Here is a 20938-nt window from a genome sequence, read left to right on the forward strand (position 1 = left end):
CAGGGAGAGCTGCAGCAGCCGATTAGAGGTGTCTCCATGAAGACCAACCCTGGCAGGCATTTCAATTTCACCAGCCATGCGCACACGAGTTGCTTTAGAAAACTTCACAGCTTCCCACAGTTGCTCACCTGCTGCTTTGCCAGCACTCACTGGTCTGCCTGAGGGCATAGGGGAACAGGGTAGCACAGCAGCACAGCAAACCTCTTCTGGCAAGGGCTGGGATCAGGAAGCAAGGAGCTGCTTTCCTTCATGAATCTTGGAATTTCAAATGTGTAGCTGAAGGACACAGCTTAAAAATGGGAGTTTGCAATGGAAAATATAAGATGTTTGTACTGTAAAATGTCTTTGGTTACTTTGCATTCAAGCTAGAGGAGGGGTCAGCTCACAGGTTGCAACTAAGCATAAGGAAATCCAAGGCAAGACACATGCTTGAATCTTCCAGGCACTGGTAGAGAAAGAAGAAGGAAGTAGTGTGTGACTGATTTTTTTTTCTCTCTAGCCTCTGACTGGGCTCAGAATTGATATTACAGTTAGGATAAGGTTTTAAGAAAAAAATGACAGCACTGGTTCTAATATAAAACCTTAAAATTTCAACTTTACTGGAGTGTAAGCATTTCTTTCAGATGCTTAGGGTTTGTAGAACAGGGAGTGGAGAAATCTAAAATTATATTTATTTCCAAGACATGTAAGTCTTGCTGTAATAAAGAGGAGAGATGAAGTTAGCAGTAAGACTTAGTTCACAATTAACTGCATTTTTGCTGTAACTGTGATTTTTGCTTTGGATTATGGTTAGCAACATGCTTAGGTGTACAGATAGATTTTGTTTCAGAAAAGAAAGAGTAACCCTAATATTACTCCTGAATTTTAGGATTTGTGTCAGAGTCATGTATTTATTTGACAGAAATGATTAAGGCTTCTGTAAAGAGGCAAAGCTCCCTTTCAGAGTTGCAGCTAAGGGGGGTGAAAGTCTGAATACTTTTATGCATTACTTAGCAAGTAATGACAGGTAAGATAAGGGACCCAGTTAGCAGGAAAAGATAACTGATGAGTAATTTCAGCATTTTAAGAACTTGTCTTTCAAAGCAGAAGTAAGATGAGGAAGTCTAGAACTTCAGGGACTTCTCTTATTCTGGGAACTTACCAACATGGCCAACATGAGGTAAGTAGCCTGCAGGCCAAATAGTTTATGATTAATTTTTTGGTTCTTATAAGTTGCAGGTTGCTTAGTTCTACTCCATTTTAATATAGTCACGTCTGATGAGGGATAAGAAATTAGTCATAAATTCTTTTTCCTTACTAACTTCATCTAACATCTTACCCTCTCAGTGGCTGTATGATTCAGAAATAGATTTAGTTTTGCAGTTTTTGCTTCCTAAACCCTACCCTGAAGGAGACGTCTGAATGTCTTAACAGAAATCAGACTCACAGTAAGACTTCTGCCTCTGAAAGCTACATCTTTGTCTTCCCTCACTGGAAGCCCTGAGTTTCAGTAATAAATCTAAAGCCAGGATTCTTTGATCCCAAGCCTTGCTCAATCTGAAGAAAGGCTTGTAACACTAGGCTTAAACTAACGATAAGCAATTTGCCTGCACCCTAGACATCCTTTGGCTTTCAAGATGTAGACCAGTAGAATTTTTCTGTGGATTAAGTTTCTTATTTCCTGATGCTCCCTGTAAACTTAAACTAAATGCTAACGTTCTGAATAAATCATATTCAAATCAAAATCAGATGTCACATCTTCTTGCTAGCACAGGAAAACTGTTGGGAAAGGCTATAGCACAGTATATGTTCACAGTATATATTCAGTATAGCACAGATTGAGAATTTTAGGTAGCTATTACAGGACTGTAGATTTGTCGTGGTCAAAGACCAAGTGATAGAGAAGGAACAAGAAGGGTCTTCAACTTTGTTTTATATTAGCATTAAGTCATCAGTAGCATTTAGAACAGGATAAGATTTCAAGCAGGAGACATAGAGGGACAGTTATCTTTCTTCATTCTTCACATTCTGCAGGAAAAGGGTGATAGACAGCTCAGATAGACCTTCTTGAATGTAGAGTATATCAGGTCTAGTGTTCCTGTAGGTTGCACAGCAGAAGACAGTTTTTCTGTAGGTACTGGAATAAGGCTCAGGTCAGCATTAAGTATTTAGATTTTCAGGTTAATTTTGGGATCTGGGGAACACAGCAGCATCTTTCTTAGTGCCCGTAGTTCTTTTCTTTGTTTCCAGCACTAGAAGATTTTCGCTCCAGACTTCTTTCTTGCCTCAGTGGAGAGGAAATGATCCAGCTGTAAAGCTAATTTATCAGTTCCTCATTTTCTTTACTCAAACCTGCTCCTTATTATAACCTGCCAACTTATCACAGCCACAAAACAAAGCATTTCTGCCAGCTAGTTTCAGTAGCATTTCAAACCATAATAACAAGCAGAAGTCCTTACTCATTCAGGCTTCCTCTTATGAGTCCATGGGCTAGCACTAAGTATTCCACAGCAGCTAGCCTCAATTATATTTTTTCTGTTTCTGAGGTCATCAGCGCCAAGACTAACCAAGAATTTCTTCATTGTGCCACAGTCCAAAGATTTGTGCTTAATTCAGTCAGATACCGGTTTCGAGGTTCGGCTGAAAGTTAGAGTTTGGGTTCAGATTAGTTCTGAGACAGCAAGGACTGAGACAGTTTAATTGTTGGGTACTGCATGACCTGTAGGACTAGAAGCTGGGCTATCAGAGACAAATGGCTTATGATTAATCCTCTTGCTGTTAGGGGTCTCTGGACCATTAACTTTAATTTTAAGGTCAGGGTTCAGAAGATCTGGGTCATCAGAGCTAGATTTATTGCTAGATTCTGCAAAGCCCAGAGGGCTAGACTGATGGCTTGAACAGGACTGAGCAAATGATTTGTGGTTCGGGGCAGTTAGGGATGACTAGGACATGGGAATAAAGTAGCAAACGGTTCGCACAGATGCCAGTCTTGGCCTTAAGAAATATTTGGACAAATATTTGGTAGAAAATAAGAAAGTGATTTCCATTCTGCTGGTAATATAACATTGCTAAGCAAATAACGCAGGACTGGAATAATTATTCAGAAGAAACAGATAACGGTGCAAACTCTGAGAATGAAAAAATCCCATACACATACATGCACACCTATGCATACACAAAAGCATACCAGTGTGCAAAATCTGATGTCACTGACACACCACATCACCAATAGCAGCAGGTCAGTGAAAATCATACAGCTAATCAGAATTTTTTCTCAGTATGAGACAGGAACAAGAATAATGGCTCTGTTCAATAATCTCAAGCATATAAAACCACATTCTAAGACTACACAAGACAAGTTGAAGCCAGAAATGACTCTCCATATGCAGCTCAAAATGCAGCCATGATAAATTCACTGACTGTAGTTCTACAATAACCATTACAGACAGAATTCAGCACAGAATAAAATTCCAGTCTAGTCATCACAAGACTTGAGAGCAAAATGGAAGGATGCTACATAGCAGAATGCTGAAAAGATTTGCACCCCCAGTGACAGGGCGGTTACTATCAAAATTGTTTTGGGCCAAAATGCTCTGTTCTTGATGCCAATAATGGATTGTGTCAGTGGAATTATTGCCAGTCACCTGACTATTTGTCACTGCATTCGGCATTTAACCCTAAGCATAAACATTGCTGCCATGAACATAGCTATCCAAGATTTTTGGTAAGTAAGTACTAAACCTCTCACTGACTTGAGGGATTCAGAAGCACCAAGTGTGTAGTTCACCACAGCACTATTGCAATAGCCAAAGATAACAAGAACTGGCTATCCAGTTAATTACACAGTAACAATCACAACCATTTCCCAAGCAAGTGCTAGGAGTGGAATATATCTGAATGCAGAGAAGACGAAGCCAGACATCTTTTGATCTCTGAGAGGTACTGGTCAGATCTGAGAAACAGAGGGATAAAAGCAAAGACTAGACCAGGGGATGAAAGAAGGAAACCACTGATTTACATTCATGGTCAGCTGATTTTCTCAGCTTTACTTCCCCCTAGCTCTTAGCCTTAGGCACTTAACATGAAATGATACCACACAGGAGTGGTCTTGAATGGACCCTGAAAAGAGTAAGACTGTCCCAGAGTTCCTCATTCTGTGGGGCCAAGAAGGCAGCAGTTCTCAGGTGGAGTAGCTCACTTCCGTGGCCTCAAGACAACTGCAAGAAATAGCAGGGAAAGAAGTAACTGAGCAAAGCTTCTCCTTCTCCTTCTCCTTCTCCTTCTCCTTTTCCTTTTCCTTTTTTTTTTTTTTCTTCTTCTTTTTTTCTTTTTTGTTCTCCTCGTAAGCTTGCTCCTCTTCTCTGACAGGCACTTGAAGATGAGTGTTTTCACCCTGAGCCAGAGATGGCACGCAGGTAAGAGGCCAAAAACTGTGTCTAGGGTGAAGATCTCTCAATGCAGCTACTGGATGGCTGCCTACTTCTTTCCATACTTTTCATTCCCTGTGCATTGGTGAGGCAAGTTGGGCTGAAGGCATGAGCTGTGCCTCCTTCACTGGCGGAACACATACATTTTCATCTTTGGGGTCAATTCAAGATCGTCAGCTTCAGGAAGACTGCTCTGGGGTATTCCCAGAGTAACAGTTGAGGAGAGGAGTTGGAAGGAATCTACAGAGTTCATTGTGTCCAACTTCCTGACTACTTCAGAGCTAGCCAGAAGTTCAAAGCACATTCTTAATGGCATCATTCAGATGTCTCTTGAACACTGAAAGACATGGGGCATCAACACCATCAAAGTCATGACAGGTACACCAGGGAAGTTAGCACACATACAGAGTGTAAAGCAGGTGACCACAAGGATGAGAAATTCTGGAACTTTGGGAGTAGAAGTACAGAGAAAGTGACAATATGAAGTGACAATAAACCAGGAACCGGCATGCAAGGGTTGGGGAGAGATAGATTAGATAAGACTTGAATACTGTAGGATAAGGGGGATGGAGGATGATAATGTTAGAAAAGAGCTTGGCTTGTTTAGTCAAGCAACAACAGCCATCTAAAGAAAATCTCACAAACAGAAAAATCTTGAGAAGAGGAAATACATTTCCTGGATGCCTAACTGTGCGACCTGGTTTAGGGAACCTGCTTTGGCAGGGGGGTTGGTCTCGATGATCTCTGGAGGTCCCTTCCAACCCCTACAATTCTGTGATTCTGTGATTCTGTGATTCTGTGATTCTGTGACCTGATAATTCTACACTTGTCAGAAAGAGATTTATTTTTTGGAGATGCATGTGTTATACTTTGGATGCAGGGACTCAATGTGTCATTAAAAGAAGGATATGCAGAAGGCCAGAGAGGATGAATGTATGAGAGACAGGGAGAGGGAGACAGAAGTAAGGGAGGAAGCACTTTGAGAAAGATGACTGAAAACTGTCAGCTCAGAGAACTGCTTTGAGGAGTGGACAGAGACACATTAAAGTCTTCAAAACCTAAACACTAGCTGACTGAGCTCTTGGGAATTCAAAGGTGCAATCAGTATACTTTTTAGTACAAGATGGACATGAAATCCCAATACAAACCATCACAGGAGGAAACTACTGTCCAGTACATCTAAACAATCAGTAAAGATGGTAAAAACCCAGGGAAGGATGACATGGTTGATAAAATGTACTAACTAGCTTCCGTATGTGGAGTAATTAAACAAAGACTCTTCAGCCTAAGGGATAACATGATAGGTGCCTGTAAAATCACAAGTGGCATGAACATGGTAAATAGGAAATAACTACACATTATTTGCTTTTGCATACAAGCAGGAAGGCATCAAATGAAAAAACAGGAAGCATTTTGCAAGCAAATGAAAAGGTAGCTTTCCCCTTTCTTAACTCATAGTAAAGTCAGCTAACCCCTAGCCACAGGATGTTGTGGGATACCACAAGTTAACTTGCATTTAAAAATTCATGAACGAATTCACAGAAGAAAAATCCATCAGAGCTATTAAAAACAAAACCTCATCTCTGGCTCGGGAATTACCCGAGCCACAGATTCCTGGAGGCTGAAGAGTGTTTTGAGGAAGTCTCACTACTTCTGCCTTCTTCCCACACCCATCTTAAGTCATCTGGCCTTGGCTGTCCTACAAAATGAGATACTTGGTTAGGGATGGAACTTCAAGCTTAACTCAGCCCATGGTTGTGTGGTAACAGCAAATATAAGACAAAGAAAAATGTGATTAGAGTCATAGAATCATAGAATCCTTAGAGTTGGAAGGGACCTTTACAGGTCATCTAGTCCAACTGCCCTGCAACGAACAGGGACATCTCCATCTAAATCACATTGATTAGAGCTCTGTCCATCCTGATCTCGAATGCCTCCAGGAACAAGGCATCCACCACATCTCTGGGCAACCTGTTCCAGTGCCTGTCCACCCTCACAGTAAAAACCTTTTTCCTTATATTCAACCTAAATTTACCCTCTTTAAAGTTTGAAACCGTTTCCCCTTGTCCTGTCACCACAGATCTTGCTGAAGAGTCCATCCCCTTCTTTCCTGTAGCTCTCCTTTAGATACTGAAAGGCCACTATCAGGTCACCTTGGCGCCTTCTCTTCTCTAGTCTGAACAGCCCCAGCTCTTTCAGCCTGTCTTCATGAGAGGGATGTTCCATCCCTTGCATCATTTTTTGAGGCCCTTCTCTGAAGGCGCTTCAACAAGCCTCTTCTGAAGTGATGACTCTACACCTGGATGCAGTACTCCAGGTGAGGCCTCACCAGGGCAAGTAGAGGGGCAGCGCCTTTCAACACTCAGCTTTCATTGGTAGTGGGGTTGCCTCGACCCAGGTGCAAGACCTTGCACCTGTATTTGTTGAACCTCAAGAGGCTCTCCTGGGCCCACTGCTCAAGCCTGTCTAGGTCCTTCTGGATGGCATCCTGTCCCCTGGGCATGTCAACTGTACCCTACAGCTTGGCAACATCCACAAACTTCCTGAGCGTACACTTGATCCCACTGCTGATGTAATCGATGAAGATATTAAAGAGTATTGGCCCCAGCACCAACCCCTGGAGGACACCACTTGTCACTGATCTCCATCCAGACACTGAGCTATTGACCACCACTTTTTGGATTCAGTCCCACAGCCAGTTCTTCGTCCACTGACAAATCCACTCATCAAATCCATATTTTTCCAATTTTCCCAATTGTGGGGTACTGTGTCAAAGGCCTTACTGAATTCCAGATAGATGACATCAGTGGCTCTTCTTTTGTCCATTGATACAGTTACAGCATCACAGAAGTCCACTAGGTTGGCCAAACAAAATTTTCCCATGGTGAAGCCGTGCTGGTTCTCTTGTATCACCTCTCTGCCTTCCATGGGCCTTAACATAGCTTCCAGGAGGATCTGCTCCATGGCCTTTCCCAGCACAGAGACGAGATAGACAGGTTTGGTAGTTCCTGGGGTCATCCTTTTACCCTTCTTAAAAATGAATGTGATATTGCCTTTTTTCCAGTCACCAGGGACTTCATCTGACTGCCATGACTCTTCAAATATCATTAAGAGTGGCTTGGTGACTACATCAGCCAATTCCCTCAGAACTCTGGGATGTATCTTATTCCTGTGGAATAAGTGAAGAAACTCCATGTGTTATAAGCGGAGTCAAGCCCAGAATTTAGAAAATCTGACAGAGCATTACCCATTAACTGGAAATAAGATATGCCAATCACCAGTCATGGAAGCACCACTGAACAATAAAGGAGTCGGAGTTTCATTTCAAAACTGGTATATTTGAACATCTGTGATACTTATAAGGCTGTAATGGGCTGGAAAGACAAGACTCCTTGTCTCTTCTGTGACTTATGTACTTGCAATGTCTAGCCTCAGAAAATCGTTAAGTACTGGCACTAAGGACAAGGCAACAACAAACGTATTTAAAAGAGAATATGTAGCAACCTGTGTGGAGCTTGAAGGGAAGAATCCAGGCTGCTGTCAGTCAGGGATAGAGAGAGCATCAGGAAAGTCAGTATGTGCTGGGGAATGCTAGCTGCAGCACAGCAGTTTTTTCCCTTTCTCTTCTACTATAAAGTTTTCAGTACCATTCTGATACTCACAAGGCTCATTCCAGTACCTTGTCTAATGCCTTCTGTCTGTGCTTTCTTTTGCTGCTGATTTCCTTTAGGTGAGAGAACTCTTCTTGAAATCGAGTATTGACTACTCTCCTTATCTCCCCCATACCTTTAAACCAGTTCCACTTCTTCACTTGTACTTAAGAGTGGTTAGCTACTCATTGCTTCAGCCTTTTTTTTTTGTACCAGACAAAGCTGCTTTTATTTTGTCTTTTAAGAAAGAAATGAATTCTAGTTTAAATCCATCATTCTTCACCAAGGCCAGAACTGTACCTGGTTTACCCTTCTGGATCTCATCTGTGCCTTTTAAAATAATACTAGAACTTCCCCATCTTTACGGTAGTTATCTTTCCTGATGTAGTTTAAACTTGTTTCTTACCTCCTGGGCTCCTTCAGATGACACGAACACTTATTTTCACAATGTAAACCCAAATCCCAGGCCTTTTTTCTCCTCTCTCACAGGAAAATCAATGAGAACCAGCCTAGAGCAGAAATTTGTAGCTTTAGCTCTTCAGGTGCTTCACTTCACAAATAGTCCAGCCCTCAGGGTCATGCAAATTTTCACATCATATCTAGGTTTCTCCTTCCTTTGGCAGCACTTCCCATCTTGAAGAGCAAATTTCATTAGCATGCAGCTGAGACAGCATCATTAACAAAAATATTCTAGGAGGTAAAAATTCTTTGCAGACATCTACTTGTGTTCTCTCACCAGCTGTTCTTTACTCATCAGTACTGGCCATCCCTATATACCCTTTACTCACCTTGAAGATTCAACACGAAGTCATCTGTTGCCTCTTTAGTGCTTATCTTCGCATAATCTGCAAGAGATTTTCAGAGAAGTACATGTAAACTATATCCACAGATTACAAAATATAGATACCAGATTATCCTGGCATGACAAAATTTGATACACCTAGCCTCAATTTAGTTATTTTCCCCACCATTTACGATTGTCCTTATCTTTAAAATATACAGCCTAAAATGCTGCATATTATGGAGGTGAGCCTAGAAGGTAAGTAAACGCCCCAAATCAAAATTCCTCTCTTTCAGGAGCATTAAACATGTGCTTTCAATTTACTAGAAATATTAAATACACTTTCAGAGTAATGTGTCATTTATTGTTGTTGACTACCTGGCACTAGCGTTTTTAGAGATTTACTACATTTTGTCAAATTTATTAACATCTTTGTTGGTGACACAGACTGTGGGACTGAGTGCACACCCAGCAAGTTTGCAAATGACCCCAAGTTGTATGGTGTGGTCAGCATGCAGGAGGGAGCTGATGCCATCCAGAGGTACCTGGACAGGCTTGAGAGGTGGGCCTGAGTGTACTTCATCGAGATCAGCAAGACCAAATGCAAGATGCTGCACCTGGATCAGGGCAATCCTAAGCACAAATACAAGCTGGGTGACAAACGGATAAGAGAGCAGTCCTAAGAAGGACTGAGGGATGCTAATTGCTGAGAAGCTCAGCGTGAGACAGCAATGTGCACTTCCAGTCCAGAAAACCTTGAATATCCTGGACTACTTGAAAAGAAGTGTGACCAGCAGTGTGAGAGAGGCGATTCTGACATTTTGCTCTGCTTTTCTGCAACACTGCATTCAACTCTAGAGTTCCCAGCACAAAAAGGATATGGACCTGTTGGAGCAGGTTCAGAGGAGGCCAAGAGGGTGACTGGAGGGCTGGAGCACCTCTCCTATGGAGACAGGCTGGGAGGACTGGGGTTGTTCAGTCTACAGAGGAGGAGGATCTGGGAAGACAGTAGTTAAAGGGGCCTAAAGAAAAGATGGGGAGGGACTTTTTACAAAGGCATATAGTGATAACAAAAAGGATAATGGCCTTAAACTGAAGGAAGGAAGAATTAGACTAGATATAAAAAAATCTTTATTCAAAGGGTGGTGAGGCACTGAAACAGGCTGCCAAGAGAAGCTGTGAATGCCCCCATCCCTGAGGTGTTAAAAGCCAGGTTGGATGGGACCTCAGGCAATCTGATCTAGTGGGAATTGTCCGTGCCCACTAGCAGAAGGTTTGGAACTATATGGTCTTTAAGGTCCCTTCCAACCCAAACCATTTTGTGGTTCTATGATTTTATGAAATTACTTTGCACATGATCTGCAAATTCATGTGCCTGTACTTTCAACATTCATAAATGGAGATATTCATTCTCCTCATTTATAAAATAATAAGTATTTTGAATTTTGCTTCACTTCATTTTGATTTTTCCGAATCCTCACTCCTATTTGTCATCGTGACCACCAGCACTTTAATTTGAAAATGGATGTCATGTATTTATTTGGGTTTTTTGGAGTTATACTTTGGAAATAAAATCCCTGCCATACCCTTGCTTCACAGAGCATTCCAGCTTTTTTTCCCCACTCTCTTCTTTTTTTTTTTTTTTTCCCCTTGGTCTGTTTTTATGTCTATGACTGAAGAACTTCTTGCTGCTTGCTTTGATCTTCTTTTGAAGGTACAGCTCAGCCTGACTCCTAGCAATTCTTACTTTGTCTCTAAACTTCCTGACTTCCAAGACACAGCTTTCTCTGCTGGCTGATCCTTTTTTCCACCACTTGTAACCTCCCTGCATACTCTTAATATCCCCTTTGAGAAGTTTTTTTCATCCAGTTAGGGCTGGGGCCTTTTTTGGTAAAACTTTTGCCCCCTCCTTGTTGGGATCCAAGATACAGATATTTTTATGCTTTTGACTGGAGAAATTCTAAACTTTCTCCACGTTCAAATCCTTGCATCCTTCATGACAGTTGAATTCACGAATCATTTCCTTTAAAATTTATCATATCGACATTTCAGAGTACGTAACATTACATAGTCCTTTATGCATTTAAATCACTAGTATCACTAACTTTAGCTGCAGCTGTGAATGCTCAGCATTACTGCAAACCAGACCCTAGAGTCTCCTGTCAGGACCCCAGAAATGAGGAATGCACAGTTAGTGACCACCTGTGGAAAAGTGTGATCCCTGGCAAAGCAGAAAGACCGAATGGTAGAGGGAAAGATAAAAAAAAATCTACACAATCTACACGAGCCAGTATTCAACCATCACAGAATGCACGGGTTGGCATTTCTCATCCTACAATCCCCTTGTTCCATCACTATACATCTCACAGTTTTTGTAACAGATAATGAAGACAATACCTTGCACCAGTACTCATTTCTGAGTCACTCCCAAAGAAGGTCAGGGAGTAGGTGCCCCGTGGGAAAAAACAGAAGAATTAATGCATATTCCTGCAATTAAAGATGGTATCAGAGAACAAATTTATGGGATAGGATAGGGAAATGTAATCACGATTGAAGGGTTCAGAAGGGTTTGGAAAGTTTGAAACTTTCAGATGCTTAAATGAACAGAACTCTCAAAGTATAATTTTTCGTGAGACTTATCTTTAAAAAAATATTTGTAGTAAGCAAAGTGAAATAGCAGAGTTCCATCGTGTAACTACTTGAAAAGCACTACACTGATGACCATAGGAATTTTCCACACAGATCTAAGAAATTTAGTTTAATGGGATAGCTCATAAGTTGTTGACCTCCCTACTGGCAACACTGATGTAGAGTGACACACTCTGTGCTAGTATATAAGCAAATATCTGTTGACAGCAGAGGAACCATGAGATCTAAATATCACACGTACTGTTCCATATTCCTTGGCTATTCATCTATCCCATGCCGGCATTACTCCTCCTGTCTCACCTTCCCCAACAGATTTGCCTTACTTACCACCTCCCTGCTGTTGACTCAGCATCCCAATTTCATGTTTCTCAAGAAACTTACTGATCCCAGCATGTTTCCCTCCTTGTCTAACACATCTGGGTTCTCAGTCCTTTTATGCATAGAGTTACTTTTCCTCAGTCAGTCTCATTGTCCAGACTACCTGAATTCGCATTCTAATTTGTAGTTTCTTATCTACTCATTCTTGCCACTCTGTGATAAATTTTACTGACCTTCTGCCTATTTATGTTGCCATACCTCCCTTTCCTGCGTTCCCACACGTAGGATAGAAGCAGTCTTCATACTTATCTTCTCATCAGTTGTGTGCCCTCAGATCTTTACCCAGCCAGCTACTTCCAGTTTTCTCCTGCTCTCTGATCTCAGTTTCTCCTTTAGCACACTTTTCCCTCCCTCTCATCCTTCCCCTGCCCAGCCATCTTCTGACCCTGTTTACATTTCCCAGCTGGCACTAAATTACTCCGCTGCATGATCTGCTGTCAGTTCCCCTTTTTGTCCAGGTGGATCCTGCTCTCTCCAAATCTTTCCTCTACCTGAAGTATTCCCCCTTTCTACAGGTAGTCTTAATTTGAAGAACAGCTTCTGATGGTGATTGTGACAAATCACTTTATATATTTGGGACCAGAGGTTTTATTTTAATAAATTCTAAATATTTTGTTCTGTTTTGTTTTTAATATGTTCAATCTATGTCCCAGTATACTGGTAATATTCCGACGTTTGGTGTTAGAAATGTGTGCATCAAGTCCTCAACACCTTTCCATTCTTTCTCCTCTCTTTCACTAAGATGGGAACAGCTCAACCATTCTGCCAGACAGGAAAAAGTTGTTGTACTTTTCTTACGTGACTCACTACAGTGAAATAAACTTGAACAGAACATCATGAGCAGAAACTTGGAATTCTGAATGTAGAGATAAACTAGGATATTGTGAGAGAAAGAGAGGAAAATATTTTTCATGGAAAATTTACAAACCCACAGCGATCATAGAAACTAGTGCAGCTCTATGGATACAGCTGAACTGAACAGGACTCATTTCTTTGATAACTCTATATTTCAAATCAAGCAAGTCACCTCATATCAGCTTCTAACAGCTTTTCAGATAGGTTTTATTTTTACACGGGATGCCTTGTGAGTACTATCGTACTAACTAGGGTGAGAGGTGACAGACTGCAACAATACCCAGTCTCATTTATACTTACCAGCCATAATTAGCTTCAGCAGTGCCACAACCAATACCTCAGACTTAGAGTTTCCCTTCCCATAGTCTGTCTGTTTTGGCACTGTGTGTAGAGCTACTTGGTATGAGGAACTCCAGCTTTGGAGTTAGCACATACTGGGGGGAAACAAAACCAACAAATATACAAAAAATGGGGAAAAAAACCCACGCGACATAAACCAACCAAAACAGTCCAATTCTCTTTCCACTGTGCACCACACTGCCAGATACCAAACAAACCTACTGACCATAGTCTCTGCATGCAGCAAAATGACACCATCCCAGCAGAATGCCGCTTCTGCAGGATCCTGCCATGTCCTAATGAAGACAGTCTGCCAGAGAGCAAAGATTAGCCATGTCTGAGATCTCGACAGGTCAGTTCAATCAAATTCAAAGGCATGTTGGGCGGGTAATTCTGGATCAGACTACTACTACCACTAATGTAAGCCACACTGCAATATTTTAGTGCCAAGGCTTTCATCTGGTGATAAAGCAATGTCTCGGGAATATAACACCAGGCCAGACAAAAAAACAAAAGTAAAAGTGTGTGCGTCATGCCTACACCCCCCCACACAGCATGTTGTAACAGTGAGAGCGTTCAAATTGGAGGTGAGGGCAGTTTTCATTTTTGTATCTGTTTAGCTAGAAGTTAAAATTGCCATTCTATTTTGAATATATAAATAACCGAGGAGTAACTTAAAACCTCAAACTCTTGAGTGCTGTTGGATGGAGACCAAGAAGCCTGAACACTCTATCCGCACAGCTCTGATTAGCTGGTTCCATTTCTTTGCTCAGAATGAGGCATGTTTCAAAATCATTTTAAATGGTTCTTTTGGTGCTGTGCTCTACCACAGGTTAACCATCTCAGATGTAAAGTGCCAGACTATGCTACAAATTTTGCTAAGAAGCAGTGGCTATGTGGTGTCTTGATCTGCCCGGTTGGCTTAGCCAAAGGCCTGGGAAAACCTATTTCCTCCAGTTAAAGGTGGGGTTAATCAAAACTGGGCCAAAGTTTGTTTGCAAGGTTTGTGAACCTTAACAGACCATTTCCTCAGCAGGCCATCCTGGTCTGAATTTTGAGTTCATAATGAAAACTGAAACCTGGCCAGTGTTTGGTGGTTTGGGATTTGACAGAGAGTATTTCACATGGCCCTAGTTATTGGCTAAGGAAATACAGCATGGCTCTGTCTAAAAAGAGAACTAAATCCCTGAAAACTGCATTGGTAAAACAGCAACAGTGTTATTAGAAATGTGCAATGGCAGCCTAAGTATTTTTGTGGTGTTTTTGCAGAAAGCCTGTGCTTCGGATAGACCTGACACCATTTCGACTGCACTGTCCTTTAATTGTGTAGCCCACAGCTCTCTCCACAACTACCTTAGGGTCTGGCTTCTGGCTGCTTAGGAAGATCTTCCATGAGATTAGGGTAACTGTGGTAGAAAAATCAGTACTTTGGGGAAAAAATATAAATCTTTGATAGATCTGCTAAAGCTTCAGGAAGGAAGTGAATTTTTAACATAACAGCTTATACACTTCTCTTATAGCTAGCCGTATGCAGTGTGCTTGTAAATAGTTCTCCTGAACTGAAATACAGCTTTTGCTCACCAACAGCAACAGGAAAAAAGCGCTTAAATCCTTGTATCCAACAGGAAATAGGACTCACAAACAAGTGAAATGTCAATTTGTTATAATGCGTAATACAACCTGTACATGGCAGGACAATGGAGATCATTTTGTGGAAGTCAGTTATGGATATTGTGGGCTCAGCACTTTCCCAGCTGTTGTTTTATGCAGTTCTTCACAGAGATGGAGATGGCTGATGGGCATCATTAGTCCTGATCAGTTTGGATTCAGGCTGCTAGTTCTGTAGCTCTGATAAAGGAAAAGAATACGCACATATTTCAGACTCTCATCTCTGTTATGTATTGCTTTGACTTCGGTTTCAGAAATCCATTGAAATGGATTCTTCCTCTCCTCCATCACTGGTTTAGGAGGTGTACTGAAATTATATTGATCAAAAGACTGAAAAAACAAACCAAAAAAAAAAAAGCAGTTTAGTCACAGTCAGCAAAAGAAGGATACTGGCTATGAGCTAGGTTGGCTAGTATAGTTCAGCACTAGTCTTTGGGCTCCACTGAGGTTAGGGACAAGCCACCAGGCAAAGATTTCTCCCTACGTCCTTATGTTTACACATGCAAACAGAATCTCCCTGAAACAAGGATGAGATTTAAATGAGTAAATCTCTACGTGCTATGATGAAATATATCCCTTGAAAAAAAATCTGACATCTATTTTGTGTTTGTCTCATAAAAGTTAAAAGAAGTGCAAATTTTAGCTGGGAGGGAACTTCCATAACCTAGTTGTAAATCTCCACAAGGAGTGCTTTGCAATTGAAACACTGACAAACTCTCAAGCAGAACAGTGCAAGTGGGTTCGCCAGTAACATCTCCTCCAAATTCAACTCCAGCTCAGTCAGCGTGTCTCACGCCAGCATTTAGAGTCCACAATGAACTAGTCAGTACAAAGAGAGGAAAACAGTCATTTCTGAATTACTGTCCCTTTTCAGAAAATAACCGCAAAGACAGGGTAATTTTGTTACTAGAATGTTGTGGTTCGTATGTTCTAGCAAGAGACTGTCAAAGAGAAAGCAGCGTATTCCCTCTCGTATACGTAAAGAGGAGAAGGGACGGGCCAAGAAATGGGTTACAACAGTACTGCTGCGACAAGGAGAAAGCATTCTGTGCTGTGCTTAGAGACAAATAAATGTTTTTTAGAGTCTTCTTTGTCTATTTCATAAGAATACTTTGTCATTTTCCCCCCTCTAGGTCTGTTTCATTGCTACTTAAATCATATTTCTGCTTCTTAATTTCCCCCCCTTTTTATTATAAGACGAAGCTTAATGAATCTCACAAAATCAATCTTAATAACAGTTATATATCTATCTATCTAAGTGTTAACAGATTTATCACATCAAGATGCCTTAATCACATTCTTCCTCCTGTGCTCTTTCCTGCCCATGGTGCTCTTAAGGCAGAGTGACATTTGTTTTATAATCCCACTGATGGAATTAATGACCATGCTTATTAATTAGGATTATTGGAATTTCCCATCTTTCTTTTTTGTAGTAGCACTCCTCCTCTGCTTGCCAATCATCATTATAACTACTGACTCCATCACATTTTGCTTTTTTTAATGAAATAAAGTGTTTGCCTTGGCCCTATGCCAAGAATAGGGTCATTCCCAAACTTGTAATAACATATCCTTAGCTGATGTTTCTTAGTAACATGTGTAAATAGGAAAAAACAGTCGCACTGTGGGGGTTAGCTTGGCCACATGTGACTACAGTGAAAGAACATGGGAAGAAAATCAGTGGTCTTACCACAACAACCATCCAGTTCAACAGCAAGCGCACAGATACAGAAGAGCAGACAGATGCAAAGTTAACCTCTTTCTATGCTCAGCAGCAAGGTAGAGCAGCGGATCTCTTCTATGCTAACAGCCAGCCCTGTAGCTTCTGGCAGTAGCAGAGATAAGGAGCTGAGTCTCAAAATTGAGTCTAGACACAATGAACTCTACCAGAATATTTTTGCTCATATCTTCTGCTTATGCCTGGCAACACCAACTTGCTGTTCCAGCTAAAGATCAGCCCTGGCATCAGTGATGTTGCAGGTGGCCTAACACACTCTGGATAAAAGCAGAATATAAGTGTCACTATGAGAGATAGGCTAAAGCTGTGAAGTGTGATCCGGGGTTTGGATTTTGGATGAGTCAAGAAATTTGAGATCAAGGGTTTTGCTGACTGCTGCAGAAATGGGCTGCCCTTCAGCTTGGCTCAGACTTTGATGCTCCCAGCAATAGAAGTTCAGGAACTTTGGAACCAAGAGTATTCAAACTCGCAGAATAAATTTGTCCCATGCTTTTCTGCAGAGTACAATTTTATAAAAATTGAAACTTTATATGGATAAACAACACAGAACAGCAAATACACTGAGCATTTGTGAAGTTATCCTAAATTTACTTTTCCTTTCAGAGGCCCCAGTGACCGCCATTATTCAGATTTCCACAGTTTGCTTCAGATTAAGTGGGTTTAAAGTAGTCATTCTGCAGTGGAAACAGTTGCAGCTGAAGACTGCTATTGGGACAAAAAGAGAGAAATTTCAGACGGTGCAGAACAGTTAATCCAGCAGGCTATCCCTAAGATTCTGGATAAGGACAGGTCTGGGAGACAGACTGCCCATCTTTACTGTGAGCAGAAAAAGTCCTTCCTGCTGTTGACTGCACTTTCAGAACCAGCCCCAGTGACAGACCCCTCATCCTCTGCTCTGAGAACTGTCCTCAGGGAAAGCTGGAGGCCGTGCAGCACAGCCTCATCTCTGAGGGACAGGTGTCACACAGAAGTATGAACACAGAATTATGAAACTACTGTGATCAGTTTGAGCTGGAATTCAGTAGTGCTGAGGAAAACTAGAAAATAACAGGTTGTCAAAGGAGGAAACAAACAAGACCATAGTTTAAAGAGTATTAATTCTTTCTCCTGTCCTACCAAAGCTGGAAAATTTGCCTTGCCCCTCCGCAGAGAGACAATATGCCCTTGATGTATTCATGAGATTTCAGCAGAGTGAACATATGCTCTTCCTCTTTACAAACCCCTCTGATTCTTAGCAACACAAGCATCTTCATCTAAAGATGATCCAGTGCAAACAAACAGGTTTGTAGTTGTTATTGTTGTTGCTGTTTTGCCAGGACAGATGAGTTGATCATGTACTGGGGGGAACACTTCACGTGTGGTTTAATGGGTATGGCAGGAGACCAGCAGAGAGAGCTGTTGGGATTTGACACTTGCTGAGATGCTGGCGTGCAACAAAGCTATTTTAAGGCAGATGAGGAATGAAACAACAATAATCCAAAGCAATGTGTTTGGATTATCATTTCTACTGTGCACTAGGACATAAAAGTACAACCTCTCGACTGGTCCTGGATAGAATAGTGAACATTTTGTTTTTCACATAAGCCCAGCAGAACTTTAACATGACTTGTATTGAAGCAGGTGTCCTTTCTACTTTTCACATACTATAAAGTTTCCCATATGGGAAACTGGAAAATAAGTTCAGATCTTGGCCGAAGCTGTGGTTGTTGTTTTTTTTTAATCACTCTGTTGGCACAAAGGTATTACAGAAATGATTTAGAAAAATACCCAAATATTTCCCTGGTGTGGATTTACCAGTGGGAGTTAGCTGGAGATTCATTTCAGTGAAGGCAAGCTGGGGTAAGCATGAGGCCAATTTCATTTTCATGTGGCGTTGATCTGAGTAGAAGTCTACGAGTACTACTGCCAAAGAATCTCAGAATCCCTAAAATGTTTAACATTCACTCTTCGCTCTTCTTTATCCTCGTATTCTTTCCTATGTCAGATCCAAAGCTTTTGCTATATTATGGATTCCGTATTAGTTATAGTAAAATTGAGATGTCACACAAAACTATGCACTGCTCTATCACAACACAGGAAACAGTGGGAATAATTCACCCAAGCTCACTGGGTTAAAGCAATTAAAAAAGCAACAACAACAGCTGGAGTTAACTGTGTTTCCCATATTCAGAAGATGTCTCTGAAGATCATGTACGTTACTTGGTGTGAACACCGTAAAAATAAGTACCATGATACCAGAATGGGAATTGTTATGCTATGAAATTGATGACAAAAGTTTCAGGATGAATTCCTAAGGATGCCCAGAACAAACGGCAGGTGCCCAGCAGGTTGGCCTAATGCTCATCCCCTAAACAAATAAGATGTGGTTTCAGATGCACAGTACTCTTTACTTTGATGAGAGTACAGATATTTTATTCCTACAAGGCTAGAGACAGTCACTTAGTCAAAATCCACCACAGCTGGAAACAACCAGAGCAGGGAAATGGGAATGATTTTCTGTGACAGCTGATACACCTTTCCTCACATGGAAGGCTCCTCACCCATGCATTGTGACATTTCTTCCTGTGATGTCTCTGCTCCAGCACTTTCACACAAAGAAAGGATAAAGATCAGATGACCAAAGTTATGAAACATGTCATTGACAGCATAATCTCAGGAAGCATGCCACACATTTGTCACCTTTCTCTTTCATTTGCCACCATGGGTGCTGTGATACAGCTGATTCATGTCATGGACTAAAACTTGGAGTTTGAATATGATTTTAAGGGAATCATGTAACAAGGAGGTACTTACTGTTTAGATAGCTGCTTGGCACTTGACACAGACATCTCTGAAGAGACAGGAACAAAATAAAGCCTCATGTGTAGAATGTAGAATAGGATGCATCAACTATGTTCAATCTGACTGCTGTGAAAAGCTGATTTAACCTTGACCAGAGATGCTGGAAGAGAGCCTGTGTGAAATTAAAGAAGTAGAGATCAGGGCCAAATCCTCAGCTGGTAAAACTGTCAGAGTTGCACTGAGGTAAATGGTGTGAAATCCCCACATGGGACAGCCCACGTTGCATCATCCAAAAAATACTTGAAAGTATGAAACACCAGTGAGCAAGTTCAACAAGAACAAATGGTTTACAGAGTAAGAAAAGCTCCAATTGATTAACAAAGGTCAAGCTTATGGGCCAGTAAATTTCCCTTCATTTGATCAATTTTGCTTTAAAATTCAAGTGGAAACCATCCTTAAAAATAAGTCAAACAGTTCACACCAGAAGAATGTTCCATGGTTGGGTAACAGTATGATAGTAAATCAGATCTTTTGGTAGGCTGAGCAAATGCAGAACAAACAATAACTAAAATGAAATGGTAGCAGATCTGTGTCCTTTGAACCAGACCACAGACATACACTGTGCTTTGCAAAAGCAGCATGATAGCATGTTGCTGAAAGCACGCACAAAACTAAACCCAAATGTTTTTGGCTTTTTTTCCATCTTCAGTCCCAAAAAGTCATGAGGAAGTTGAGATATGAGGACACCTCAACTGCTTTCAGACAGGTCATGCTGCTACGTGAGGTCAACATTACTGCTGCTATTAACTTCAGCTGAATCAGGTTTTGGCGTACTGGATTTAATTTATCACATTACCAAAGCTGTACACTGATATAAATCCACACCAGAGCAAAATTGAAATAACACTGTAGTTAATCAGGCCTAATGAAGCAATAGCCCTCAAGGTCAGAAATGCAGCTGTATCTCTGATGTTAGGATTAATACTTGCTCAGCTTTGAAATTAGCTAGAGACTCTTGCTATAGATGTCATAGATCACATATGGAGAGATTAATCAGTGCAACCCTCAGATCTACATTATCTGGAGAAAAATGCCAGAAAAAGAGGTGCAGTAACTCTGACGATCTATCTGCCAAAAGAAACGCCACCAGCTAAACAGTGAGTGTGACACTTCATTTTCACTATAGGGATGATGCCTAACACCAAAAGTAGCCACAGGCTCATAAACCTCTTCTTGCATTCCAAGTGAAAAAAGAGCAATATATGTTGCACAAGTTATTGAAGAAAAGGAATGGCATACATGTTCCATCCCACTATTATCAAACAGAGCATTTATGTGCTCTGAGTGACCTGCTGTAGGTATCTTTTAAAAACTCACTGATTAAATCTCTTCAGGAACAATTATCTACATTCTTGGAAATCATAAGATACTGAAAATAAAGTCTGCTGTGTCCACACTAATCTTTCCTTAACATACTCTAAAAATCAGTACCAGAGGAATGAAGAAAGTGAAGGATTTGTAATTGCTAGACGATTTAATTTGCAAAAGGGGTTTGATCACCTGAAACACAGTGACATTTTTTTCTGTATAATGGAGAAATTATACTGAACTTAAATTGAGTTATATAGACAATCTGCCCAAGGAACTGGGCAAATGGTCCATACAACTGGCAGAAAGACATGAAAGACATGATTTA

General features: G+C 41.0%; 1 long non-coding RNA gene across 4 annotated transcripts in view; it reads right to left on the reverse strand.

The window, feature by feature from the left end:
• LOC122168681 overlaps window positions 1-19410 on the reverse strand; it is a 43373-nt gene extending 23963 nt beyond the window's left edge. For 2 of the 4 annotated variants that reach the window (XR_006171320.1, XR_006171319.1), the window contains exons 1-4: window positions 19255-19410; window positions 14739-14906; window positions 8845-8901; window positions 8463-8565 (exon numbers count right to left, since the gene is read on the reverse strand). This is a non-coding gene — a long non-coding RNA (uncharacterized LOC122168681). Of the gene's footprint in view, window positions 1-8462; window positions 8566-8844; window positions 8902-12062; window positions 12170-14738; window positions 14907-19254 lie in introns of those variants that run through there. The other 2 variants (XR_006171321.1, XR_006171322.1) reach the window with 2 other exon arrangements.
• Window positions 19411-20938: the final 1528 nt, after the last annotated feature.

This window comes from Centrocercus urophasianus, unplaced genomic scaffold, assembly GCF_019232065.1.
Source record: "Centrocercus urophasianus isolate 14NV4802_14NV808 unplaced genomic scaffold, USGS_Curo_1.0 seq_44, whole genome shotgun sequence".
NCBI lineage: Eukaryota > Metazoa > Chordata > Aves > Galliformes > Phasianidae > Centrocercus > Centrocercus urophasianus.